The sequence below is a fragment of the Lutjanus erythropterus genome, chromosome 16 (assembly GCF_056507025.1).
Source record: "Lutjanus erythropterus isolate fLutEry1 chromosome 16, fLutEry1.hap2, whole genome shotgun sequence".
NCBI lineage: Eukaryota > Metazoa > Chordata > Actinopteri > Lutjaniformes > Lutjanidae > Lutjanus > Lutjanus erythropterus.
Genome location: NC_139332.1, coordinates 33,808,045 through 33,821,027, shown reverse-complemented (window position 1 = coordinate 33,821,027; position 12,983 = coordinate 33,808,045).

Here is a 12,983-nt window from a genome sequence, read left to right as displayed (position 1 = left end):
AACTACTTCATTAAAGTAATTTGAGTTTTTGTAATCAGTTACTTCCACCTCTGTCTGTACCAAATGAAGATGTGTTTTTATGTCTGTAGAATCTGATTCGTAGGACAGGACGTCTCTGCATCATGACATTCATTCATTTAAAAGTTTTTGACACACATTTTACCTTTAAAAACTATTGCACCTCCTGTGATTTGAAAATTCTAGAAAGCCATATTGCAATTTCAATAAAAGTTTGATTAATTGTGCAGCCTTAATTAAATCCAGACGATGATGATGATGATGATTGTATCCGTAAGTGTCACTGGGGACGCTAGGGAAATTTCCTGTTTTGTCCCCATTGTTTTTTAAAAGCATAATGTTCTGAAAAATAGCCTGCACCAAGAAATGTTAACTAACAAATGATAACACTTTATATGGCTTTAGATAAGAATATTTCATAGTACAAGGAGTAGGCAGCATTAAAACATCAAGGCAGTTTGACTTTTTATCTTACATGAAAGGTTGATTTATCATCTTAAGCTCACAATATTAACATTTTTCCTCGATGTTATCCAGAGATGGGAATAAGTCACCAATTTGCAAGTCTCAAGTCTTAACTTCCAAGTTTTAAGCAAGTTCCAACTTTGTGTGGTGAGACTCTATCAAGTTTTTTCATCTGGTTCCTTACATCCTCACCACTTTTCAAAGATTTTACCCTTGATCATATCTGTTTTTATTTTTACAGGCTCCATGATGATCAGGATCAGTTCTACTCCAACCCAGAGGGTGGTGGTAATGCACCCGATGCTGCTGACTCTACCTATTCTTCTTTATCCAAACACATAGATGGAAATTATTTATGAACTATGTTTTAATTTTTTTAGCGTCTTCGCAGCTCTCGCCCACACAGATCAGTCTGTGATTGACTTAATCAGACGTCAGATAAATGCAGTTCAGCGCTGAAATATCTGAAGCCGCTTTTCTACCTCACTCGAGCGGCAGGAAGAATGATGGCAAACTTAATTATAATTCTAGTGTGCAGACCATTCAGAGGTTACTTCCACAAACTTTACCTACTTCACGCCAAGGATCACGCCACAACTATAGGGATTTTAACGAGCATTTAGAGGGACAGGATGATGATGATTAATGAATGTAAAGGGGAGGAGTGAAGGGGGATGGAGGGTTCTCTGAAGACTGGGCGGAGGGAGACTCAGCGTGGGGGTTCGGTCTCGTATTTCTTCCCGAGCTGATTATGGATCCCCGGACTGTACCTAGAATGAGACGTGGGAGAGGTTTGCACTCTCCTGAATCAGGAGAGGAGAAGGGGAGAGGATGAAGAAAAATGGAAAGAGTGTGTGGGTTTGCCAGGTCTCAGTAGTCTTGTTTGGAGATTAGAGGTGTGGTTGAGGCGTGACCCTGCTCCCGAACCTAAGTTAACTAATAAACTTCATTTCACTCTCCCAGGGAAGACATAAGGCAGAAACAATCTTCTGCAATGGAGTTGTTGTGGTTTCTTTCTTTCTTTTTTTTTTTTTTTTTAACAATGTGAGGTTACTAGCCTCACACCCAACCATTCACCGCTTCTGTCTTTTTTAGGAGTTGATTTTGTTAGTCTCACCTTGGCTTATCGCTCCCAGGGTAACAGGTTATTGTCTCTCACCACATGAGACCAGACAAGTTTGGGATGTGCACAAGCTGCTCCGGCACCATGAGCTCAACCGAATCCAGCCGCAGTGTTACGAAAGCTGTAACCTCAACTCTGCAGAATGCAGCTCAGGTTTTTGCATATCGTACCAGCAGCATGAAGTAATTATACAAATAATTATACTCATGAGGAATTTTAGTATTCTTATTTAAGTTTGGAAGCTGCAGTTGAACTTTACATTTTAGTAGAAGCACCCTATCAAATCAAGTCATGCATGTCCCATGTGACCGAGGTCATGCTCATCGTAGCTTTCCCTGCTACAAAAGAAACTGATGCACTAACAGGAAGCTGTGCAAACACACTCCTCTCATCCTCAGAACAGGCGGTCTTTTACTTTTAGGTACTTTGGCACGTTCTGCTTCCGATGTTTGTTTGCATTTACCTAAGTGAAAAGTTTTTCAGTGCTTGCCACATTATGACAGTGTCCGCAGTCTTGTGTAATCTGCTGCTGCCCGCTGTGTGACTGGACTGTGAATGTCAGTGAAGTTCTGGCCGACCGGCTTTTACTGTCGCTACAGAGGGAGACTGCACTTCATTTCTAAATGTTTGTCTTTCTGGCCTGGCCATTGATTTCTTCTGTCTGTCTTTATTACTCTGGCTCCCCTCCCGTGTATAACCCCCACCACACACACACACACACACACATACACACAAATGTCTTCACTCTCTCCTCCTCCTGGTAGCCTTGTGATCCATATTGACTATCCGTCTTAGTTTAGCTCCCTCACTGTTCCTTATTAAACCTGTAAAGGCTGTCTTGTTCTACCTGTCTGTTCTCCTTTCTGCGCTCATTCTTCTTGTCTGCCTTTATTCTTTCTTTCCAAGTTCTGTAGCCACCCTGTCTTGTCTCTTCTGCTGGAAGAAGAAAAAAGACCATCACAACAATCTGCACCTGACGGGGGAATTAAATTGTTACGCATTCATGATGAGTCCAATTCAGTATTAATTCATTTTTTTTTTTTTACTGCACATAATGCACACATGCTTTATGACAGACGTGGAGGAATTGACTATGCTTCAGGTACCAAATACCAATCAGTCAAAAAGACTTGGATCAGCCACTATCCTGACACCATCGCTGATAGTCTGAGACATCATATACATACCTTCCAATCTGGCCGTCTGTTTAAACCGCTAAAACCTCCCAACAGCATCACTGCCTGTTCATTCAACCTCATCACCTCCCCAGCATCCTCCTGCAGGCTCCGACAGGGGGTCCCAGATATGTGTTCATCACTCCTCAATATCTCTGTGTAAACATAATCTGCAGAGGAGTGATGAAGTCGGAGCCTAGACGCCAAACTCTAACTATGTTCTGCAGCTGCAATAAACATCCTTAAACGTGAGTTGTCTGACTGAAGCGATGTCATGTTCATGCACACAGTGAATGGCCATTACTTTGAATATTAAAGTACATATTAACAGCAGACCTGTCTGTGAGTTTGCAATTTTTTTTGGAATAAAAATCATGACGTAAACAACGCAGCTACAGCTGATAAAGCTGGTAATGAATGTGTTGGATTTACAGTAGGTGTGCACTTGATCAAAGCATTAACAAGTCTCTTTCATGAGTTCTGTGGCCGTCCGAGGTTCTCCATGTTGAGAATTCTGTTGCTACAGCAACGGCAGACTTCTATGCAGTTTAACTGACATCTTTATATCCATTTATATTGTCAGAATGTTCGATTCCCCTCTTCAAACATTGCCAAAAATATTTTATTCACATCAAGTAACTGTTAATTAACTGTTAAGTGTGTTGGGTTGGACCAACAAGGAGTCTTTTTTAAAACTTTAAATGACCAAGCTTTTAACCTAGCTTAAATAAAAAAAAGATTAAATTTAAACCTCAGTTTTTATCCTAAACCTGGATTAAATTTAATTCTGTTGTACCAAAACTTTAAACTCCTTTTTGAAATGCACTTGAGGGGGTCAAACTTTTAAAATGACTATCTTTTTTTAGATGGTCAGCGAAAAAAAAAGGGGGGGCCAGCCATCATCACTAGGCTAATTAGGCTAACTAACTTTTTAGCTAGCTAGCAAACAATATAAAGTTTAGTTGACTTTTAGATAGCTAGAAAACAATAGAATTATAATATATATTTTTGTTAGTTTGTTGAAAAGCTGTGTACCTACATGCACAGCGAGGTATGAAGTAATTTAATACCACTGCTATAATTTCATGATATAATCCACAGTAATGTTGTTCCAGTTACATGAAGATGAAGGTATTAATAAAGACACTTTTGTTTTGAGTTTGTTTTGATGTGTGAACAAAACCTTAAAATTTTAACATTTTAAAAATTGCAGTTATTGAAGTGGTTGAGAGTGGATAGTCCATAACCGACTCAACAAAAGGTGTGAAGGCTGAAACATTTGTTTTCATATCTGACTTTTGTTTTTACATTAAATAACCAAATAAAGTTTGTGACCTAAAATCGCAAAGAAAGTTTGTTGAGGTTTTTTTTGAAAGTCAAAATCTGAGCAGCTGCCCCAGCAGTGACTCAGTGATCATCAACCCCCCGTAGACACTCTTAAAACATTAGGCACTCCTACCTACTTTTGAGTTTCACCCCACTGTGCTCAATACTCATCTTGATTGTCAAGAGGACTTTAAAACAAAAGTTACCCACCTCCTCATCTTCATCACTGCCCCTGCCCTGCCCCATCATAGTGTGCAGATCACACTTGACCTCCTCTTCCTCCCGCTGCAGACATCGATCGCCCCTTGCTGCAGTGAGGTGTTTATTTTTCTCTTAAGTCATTTTCATATCTACATATTTCTTCTTTATTTCAGCGACAGTCCGACCCTCAGGTAACGCGGCATTAACAGCACTTGATCTTCCCGTTATTGGCTTTAGCTGGACACTTAATTCCACGCTGTTAAAATGACAGACTTTCCTTTATGAATCTCTGAAAGTTGGACTCCAAACTCTGAACTTGTGAAGTTCTTCTTTTTACTCTTCAATGCTGTTTTCATGAACACTTCCTGACATGTGGGGCAGGAGGCATAGCTTTATATGGTATCATTAGGGCGTTAATTATGCTAATTTACAAGTCACATTCACTTCATTTACACATGAAGTTACAAACTTAGAAACAGTTTGTTATATTAATGTTACATTTAATATGTTTGTCATACTTAAATGAAATGATCAAAAGTCATTAAAGAGTCAGATTTAGCCCACTGGCAACCAGTTGAACAGGCCTGACATAAAGCCTAAATAACAAACCACGTTTAAGAACATTTTACGTCACGTAACAACATTTAGTTCAGCATGTTTTATGAGTTATAGACATGGTAATAATAGTCAGGTGACTTTTGACATCATGGCGATTTTCGTTGTAGTTAAAATTGTGAAACAGTCACAGTTTGGTAACGTCTGGCAACAAAACTATTTGGCTAGGTTTAAAAAAAACATTGTGGGTTGGCAAAAAGGGATAGATCATCAAAAAATGAAAATTCAGTTAGTATCTACTCACCCTCATGCCGTTTGAAGGTCAGGTTTAGTTTTTTAGTCCACAAAACACTGCTGGAGTTTCACAGAAAAAAAGTATTGCAGAAGTAAAGGTGACCAGTTTTCAAATGTAAAAAAAAAAAAAAAACAACAGAGAAAAAATATAAAATGCCTTCATACTGCTCGTCTGGTATAATCCAAGTCTCCTACACCCTCAACATGCCAAGCTGAGTAAAAGAAATTAAGTAAGTTATAAAAATAAGTTATTTACACCAGTGTTCCCCAACCCTGGTCCTCAGGGCCCACTGTCCTGCATGTTTTAGATGTTTCCCTGCTCCAGCACACCTGATTCACATGATCAGCTCGTCATCAAGCCTCTGCAGAAGCCTGACAACAACCTGATCATTTGAATCAGGTGTGTTGGAGCAGGGAAACATCTAAAACATGCAGGACAGTGGGCCCTGAGGACCAGGGTTGGAGAACACTGATTTACACCATGGTTTTAGCCTGAATCTTCACTGTAGATCCTTCAGCTTGGAGCCACGTTCATGTGCAAATGCATACTGTCTGAACTGAATGTGTGTGTGAGACGGCGTGCAAACAACATATCAGGACTGTTGGAGACTTGGATGATGCCAGACAAGCTGTATGGAGGCATTTTATGTTTTTTTTTTTTTTTTTTTTTTTTGCAGGTTAACAAAATAAACTGGACCTTCAATCAGCATGAGGGTGAGTAGATAATGACTGAACTTTCATTTTGGGGTGAACTATCCCTTTAAAACAAGTATGTTTGCTTAGTTAAGTACATAGTTTACTTACGTACTAAAGTTAAAGTAAGTATCTAACTTTGCCTCCTGGGTGAAAGTCCTGTGTTTGTCTGACCCTTTCATTCATCCCACGTACGTCATCTGAGATTTCTTTCCTGATGACATTTGGGCATAAATTGACACGCTGTCTCTGCATAAGTCATTACAGACTTAGTTGTGTGAAATTACTTGTGAAAAGGAAAATAGGCGTCTTGATAACACGTGAAATGACTTTAGACATTGGCGCTTCATTCATACTTGATTTGGCGAGACCGGGCCGGTTTCCAGGGGAGCCGGAGAGAATCTTCTATCAGGCCTCCTGCTGTTGTGTTCTGATTTGACCCGGTTTTCCACATTTAGACCTGAGACACATTTTGAGATGGATTTGTCAGATCTTATGACTTTTGTCTGAAGACATTAAAATGATTTGGTCACACCTCTGTCTGGAACTAATATTAAAGCACCTGTACCCTTCAGTGTGCCGCAGCCTCACATTCACATCTTCACAGGTGCAGAGCAGGGTAGAAAAATGATGTAATGGACTCTCTGTACTGGTGTGAATGTTTGCAACAGCTGTTAAGACAAAACTCAAATGTTTTATCCATTAGAAAGGCACCCTAGATGACCCTTTTACGCATTTTCTCCACTAGAGGGGCACCCTAGAGGTCACTTTGTCATATTTTTTTCCACTGGAAGTGCATGCTAGAGGGCACTATCATGTTGCCATGGGCCACTGGGCCACACATGAGGGAACTTTGTCATGTTTTATCCACTGGAGGGACGCCATAGAGAGCATTTTTTCACAGTTTGTCCATGGGAAGGGGATGCTAGCGTGCATTATACCACATTTTCTCCACTGGAAGGGCATCCTAGAGGGCACTTTATCAGAATTTGTCCACTAGAAAGGTACCCTAGGGGGCCGTGGACAGTGGGCCACTTTAGAGGGAGCTTTGAGTTGTTTTGTCCATTGAAAGTGTACCATTGAGGGACTTTATGACATTGTCCTGGGCTTTGGACATTGGGCATTTATGATGTTTTATCACAGGGAATCCAAGAAAGTATTATTGCTGCAAATATGGGGACACCTCCACCTCAACCCCCCTTGAGTCCACCACTGATCACATTTCATTTTCCCTCAACACACACCTGCCCACAAAAACACATTCATCCAAACTTGACATCTTTCCTTCCCACCTCCTAATCCATCACTCTTCTCTCTCTCTTTCACTTTCTCTCTTTATCTTTCTCTCTCTCTCTCATACACACATGCGCGCGCGCGCGCCTCACCGCCTCAGTCACGCGCCGCGCCGCCACCTGCATCAGCACCGGCTGCAAAAGTTGTTCATGCAAAGGTAAGCTTCTAACTGATCGATGTATTTATCAAACCGATCGCCAATAACCCACTGCGTTATTCCAATGCATTGATGACAGAGCAGCGTATTGATCGGAGCGGTGTACGCATAGAGCTGAGAGCAGCACATGTACATGTACACACTGTACTCTGATACAATCAGCCGGGAACCACCGCGCTGCGTTTGTCTTTATTTAAAACTGTTTCAATCCTGCTTTTATCAAACAGCTGCATATTGTGGGACACAGTGAAGAAGACCTGTGTGTGTGTGTGTGTGTGTGTGTGTGTGTGTGTGTGTGTGTGTGTGTGTGAAGACGTTCTGTGAGGTAAGACAAACCTTAGAGGGAAAAAAGCAAATATGTGAGAAATGCAACAACACAATATCACAGCAAAACTGTGCAGTGTGTGAAGATGTTTCAGAAGAAGAAGAAGAGATAAAAACATCACATAGAATAAACTCATCATCACAGATCGTTTATGCACAGTATGAATTATTAATATACGATGATAACTAATATACAGTGTATGAAGAAAACGTTTAATCAGTAGGCCTATTAATTCTAAAGATAATGAGAATAATATTAACACGACAGCATCAACTTGTCTGCCGTGTTTCATTTGTTCTGTCCTTTGTCTGTGTGAGAACAGTCTTTGTTATAGTATGTGTAGGACAGGCTGTGCAGAGTGTGGGCTCCAGCAGGAGTCTGGATTTAGATTTCTCTGTCTGACTATTGAATATTACTGATCCTGCTCCCTGCTGCCTATCCAGTTTCACTCTGCTGGAGTTTGTGCACAATATCGATATCTTTGATTCATAACAAAAGTACAGGAGAAAAAGTTTCACTTCTCTTTCTCTCAAGTCCCTTTTACTTTATTACTCCTGTGAACCTATATAGAAAAATAACTGCAGTACAATACAGCTGCAAAGGAGCTGATTTTTTTCTGTATGTCTAATACTCATACTGCAGCAATGTGTGTGTGTAAAACTCAATACTTTACTAAAATAATACTGAAGTCCCCCTTAAAATCTTTGGAGCACCTAGACTGCCTAAATCAAAAATAAATAAATTAAATATATGATTAAACAACTTAATTAATATTCCATTAAATGTACCTGAATAAATAAATGTATGCAATAATTATTTTTTAAAATGTCATTTTTTTTATTTACTGTTGTATTAATTTGCCTACATGTGAACTCTGATGTCAATCAACCCACAGGTCAAAAGTTGACCCCATGACCCATGATTAATACAGAGGTAAATAAATACAGAAGCAGATTAAAACAGAAATGTAAATTTATTTAATATCATTTTTGGTGCATTTAGTGGCATATTAATTGATTTACTGGGACATTTATTTATTTTTTATTTCAGAAGTTTTTGTCCTCCATAAACATCCACTAATATGGTATTTTACTTTACTTAAAATACTGCAGTATTGTATATTTTTAAACACACACACAAACACACACAATCAAAGAGAACAAATCTGAAAAATGTTCTCATGATGTGTTTTTCGATGAAGCGTACATAAAATCTTTTCTGTAGATGTACATTTTGTATTTTAAAGTATGATGGTGTATTTCTAACATGTAAACAATCTTTTCACACACTGGACCATTTATCCCATCATGCCTCTGTTCTCACCACGGCTGTGGTCTCCACTACAGTGTATTATAATCATGGCTAACCAGCTCAGCTCCACTCGGTCCATGTTGTGCCACTGCTCTGTATTCACATCAGGATTCATACCACCGCTGCATTCATGATGCAGAGCATGGCTGATTTGTCCTTGAACTTTTATTCTCTGCATTGTGCGTCTGTGCTGCCGCCGGCGAACCCTTCCAGCGTGTGTTTGTTCCATGTCGTGCCGCAGGAGCCTTCCTCATAATCCACGCTGTCAGCCTGAAAAGCAGATTTATTTTAGGACTTTTGAGCACAAAACAACAACGTCAGGGTTACTCTTTTTGTTTTGTTTGTTGATACTAATTGCAGGGCCTCCCAGGGGTCCTCCGGGGCTTTTGAGGGGTCCCAAAAAGCTGCAATCAGACAAATGCTGAGTGCAAGACTGAGCTGTTTTCACCTGCAGTTCATCGAATGACCACTAGATGGGCCATACAATAAAACTCAGATTGTGTTACTCTATTGACAAAACCCTGAAATTTTCTTTTGAATAGCAATTTTTTCCACAAGATTCTATGACTTCAACAATTGATTGCATTCTTTTGTTTACTTTGATGTTCAGTTAAGGTTTCCTGTAATTAATGGTCACAGGCATGTTCTATTAGACATGTGACACAACTGCCATAACTTTGCAACACAAAATGCAGTCGCTGTCAAATCTAAATGTAAAGTAATTAGGTTTGCAGCAAAACAATACATTTATCAATGATCATGAGTTCATTCTTGTTAAAAGGCCTCATAATCCCTGACAGGATTTAGATATTTTTCAGAAATCTTCTCATTTCAGCACCATTTTGAAAAGGGTAACAATAGTTTGTCTGTACTGTTGATAGAAGAACTTGTATTAGTCTAGAAATAACGTGTGAATAGCTTATTGTGGAACGCTGCAGTTAAAGGGATAGTTTAGATTTTTGAAGTGGGGTTATATGAGGTACTTATCCATTGTCAGTGTATTTCCTGCAGTAGATAGTGGTTGGCTCGCGCCCGGTTGCAGGAGTACTGGTGCAGGAAGCTAAAACAATGTACTGCTGAGGACAAGGTCAGCAGCAACTGAATTTTAGCCACCTAAAAAATATCAGTTCAGGTGTACGCTATACTTAGAATATTTTCAGCACTTTGCCTTACTGTCAGATAGATTTTCACAACCGGAAACCGCCATTAATTAAACCAAATATCACTCTCTCTGAACCTACAAAACCCCAATGGAAAAAAAAGTTATTTTACCTCGTAGTACATGAGACCTGCTGGTCCACCGCTCCCTCGATCAGTTAGTTTGTTTGTGTTACTGCATGACTTCAGTGTTCTAAAAGGTTAGTACAGATTCTCCAAAATCACAGAATAACACGAACGAAAATGAACTGATACAGGCAGCAGTCAACCAGCAACTCCGTGTTTTCTGTGAGGTAAAATTACTTATTTGCCAGTGGCATTTGGCGTATTGTTCCATCAGAAAAGGCTGTCTGACAGCAGAGTAAAGCAGAGAAAATATTCTAAATATAGTGTACGCTGACCCTGTCCACAGCAGTTAATTGCTTATCTTCTGTGCTGCTTCTCCAAACTGGAGGCTTGTTGACCGCCATCTACACGAACTATGGATACGTGCATCATAGAACTTCAACCTCATAGAACTTCAAGGTTTATGTTTTATTAAGTATGAGTCAGAATTCAACCAATTAAGGTGAAAACATCCAAAGTGATTATTTTCTAGCTTGTAATGATCACCATAAAAAGTAGTTTGTAGTTAATCTGTTGAAAATGGCAAAGCTTTCAGAGATGTACATGTGGATATTATAGCGCGTGTTTATTTAATTGACAAGATTCGGACAGTGTGATGCTGTGTTGCTTGCTCATCCCACATTTTTCTTCAAAGAGACTCAATCCTGAACAGGAAACCACATTCAGTCTTCTCTTAAGAAACCTGACAGTGACGTTTCAGATGGTACGTCAGTGTTTTTTTTTTTGGTTTTTTTTCTGTGGGTCCCAAGAAAAGGAAATATTTAAATGCTACATGAGCAAACTTCACACTTGCACTTGGCACTTGGCAGGACTTTTTGAAAGTTTTAAGGGTTTCACTGGCCAAAACCCATGCAGGGCAACATTAAAAATGTCTTCTCGTTATTCTCTGGTGGGGGTGGAGGTGTTGAAGACTTTCAGCCAGCGTTAGTGTGTACAGTTTTCTCTGGATGGACTCCTTGCTCACTTGCTGCCATAAAAAGCTTTGATTTCTGCCTGTAATTTGGATTCATTACTTTCTTTTCACTGAGAACATGTTCCTGTTAATGACTCTTTAACAGCAAAATCTGCTTGGTCTCATGTAAAAGGGATGTGATTGGAGACTCTTCTCTGTTGCAACCCCCAGTTTGACTAATAAGCTTGGCACGCACGAGTTTTATTCCAGAATGAGAAGAAGTGACACCTCTGCTAACAAAATAATCTGCCGTCAACATCCTTCATCAGTGATATTGAATTGGGATGTTTTATATTTATGACCATATTTCTGATCATTTCAACAGTGAAAAAGCGATTACGGTGCATGCTAAGCAATTTTGGTTGAAATTATTCAAATCTCAAGTCTTGCCTGCGGCAGCATTTGTGTTAATATTTCATCAAAGGAGAGACAGCTGCGCTGGCAGAGAATGATTCCAGATGTCACACCTTTCTTGCTGTTCTTTCACCAGCAGCACAGACTTGAAGGTTTTTCATGGGTCCTTGTGGTTTGCAGTAACCAAGACCCAACCCAGATCCTAGGTCATCACCTAATCAGGTCGTTTTAGGTCTGTGTGTCACCCATCGGCTCTGATCACATTAATTGGCTTAATTATCTCTTCGGACAGATCCTGATGGTTCTCAGGTCCGAACTTATGCATGCCATGCTGGGATAGGTTCTCCACAGATCTGTATTGTGTCAGATCCCGTGAAGATTTCAAGTCAGACAAAAAAACTTGGGGGTAAAAAAGTTCACCAAATGTCCTCCCAACTAAAAGACAACATAGGCTGTTTGTAATTACCTTCAAGTGGTCCATTAGATTAGGAGCCACATGCATCAGAAAGATCATGTTGGACTTGATCTCGCACCCCTCCCATTTAGATTTCTACTCATCCTCACAACTTTTTACTCAGTATGGGGCCTGTTTGACACAGTGACTAACAGAAGAGCGTCACTTGTCAGGTGTGAGAAGTTTCATGTCGCATGTTTCAAGCACAACACGCCAGGCTCACAGAGCTCAGATCTCACTGTCAATCCAGGCTGTGCTGATCAAACATGAATCAAGATTCTGTTACTGCTTTGCAACCAGGCTGCCATGTTTTTTTCTCTGCTTGAAAATCAACCAAGCAATGCCCCAACTTGCATGTGTTACTACATCACATTTCATCGCTCTGATTCGCTGCATTGTTTGTGAATTAGTCTGCTGATGCCAGGCTAGTGACCCATAGCTTTTTCATATCTGACAGCAGTCTTGTCCCTCTAAAATAGAAATACATATTACAAAAGATCAGTTAAAGTATGTTTTATTTTGACACTGTGGTTTGGTCAGGCTTTTGGCACAAAAACAACTTCATTATGGTCACCCATAGCCAGACCGCTTGTAGAAGGGTCTGGCGAAAGGTTTACATTTCTTTAAACCACATCTTGGGCGGTGGTAAGTGCAGGATGCAGCGACGGTGCCGCTGCAAAATAGCATAGAGGAGGAAATTGTTTTGCTCATCGGGAGGTGAGCTCTGGACTTAAAATGACTGCATCGCTGCAAAAGAAAGGTAACAGCTATTACCTTGTTTTATTTGTACCTTTAGCGTCCCAACACTAATTTGCTGTTTTCAGCGTGTATGTTGTAGCTTGGAGGTTGTTCTTGTTTGGGACTTTGAAAACGTAGATAGCAGACTCTGCGATGCCTCTTGAAACAAGCAAACAATTGCAGACTTTTATCCTCAGTGTGAATCCAGAGAGTCAGACGAGGGTTATGGAAAGATCATAGTTTTGGGTTTAAAAACCTACTGAGA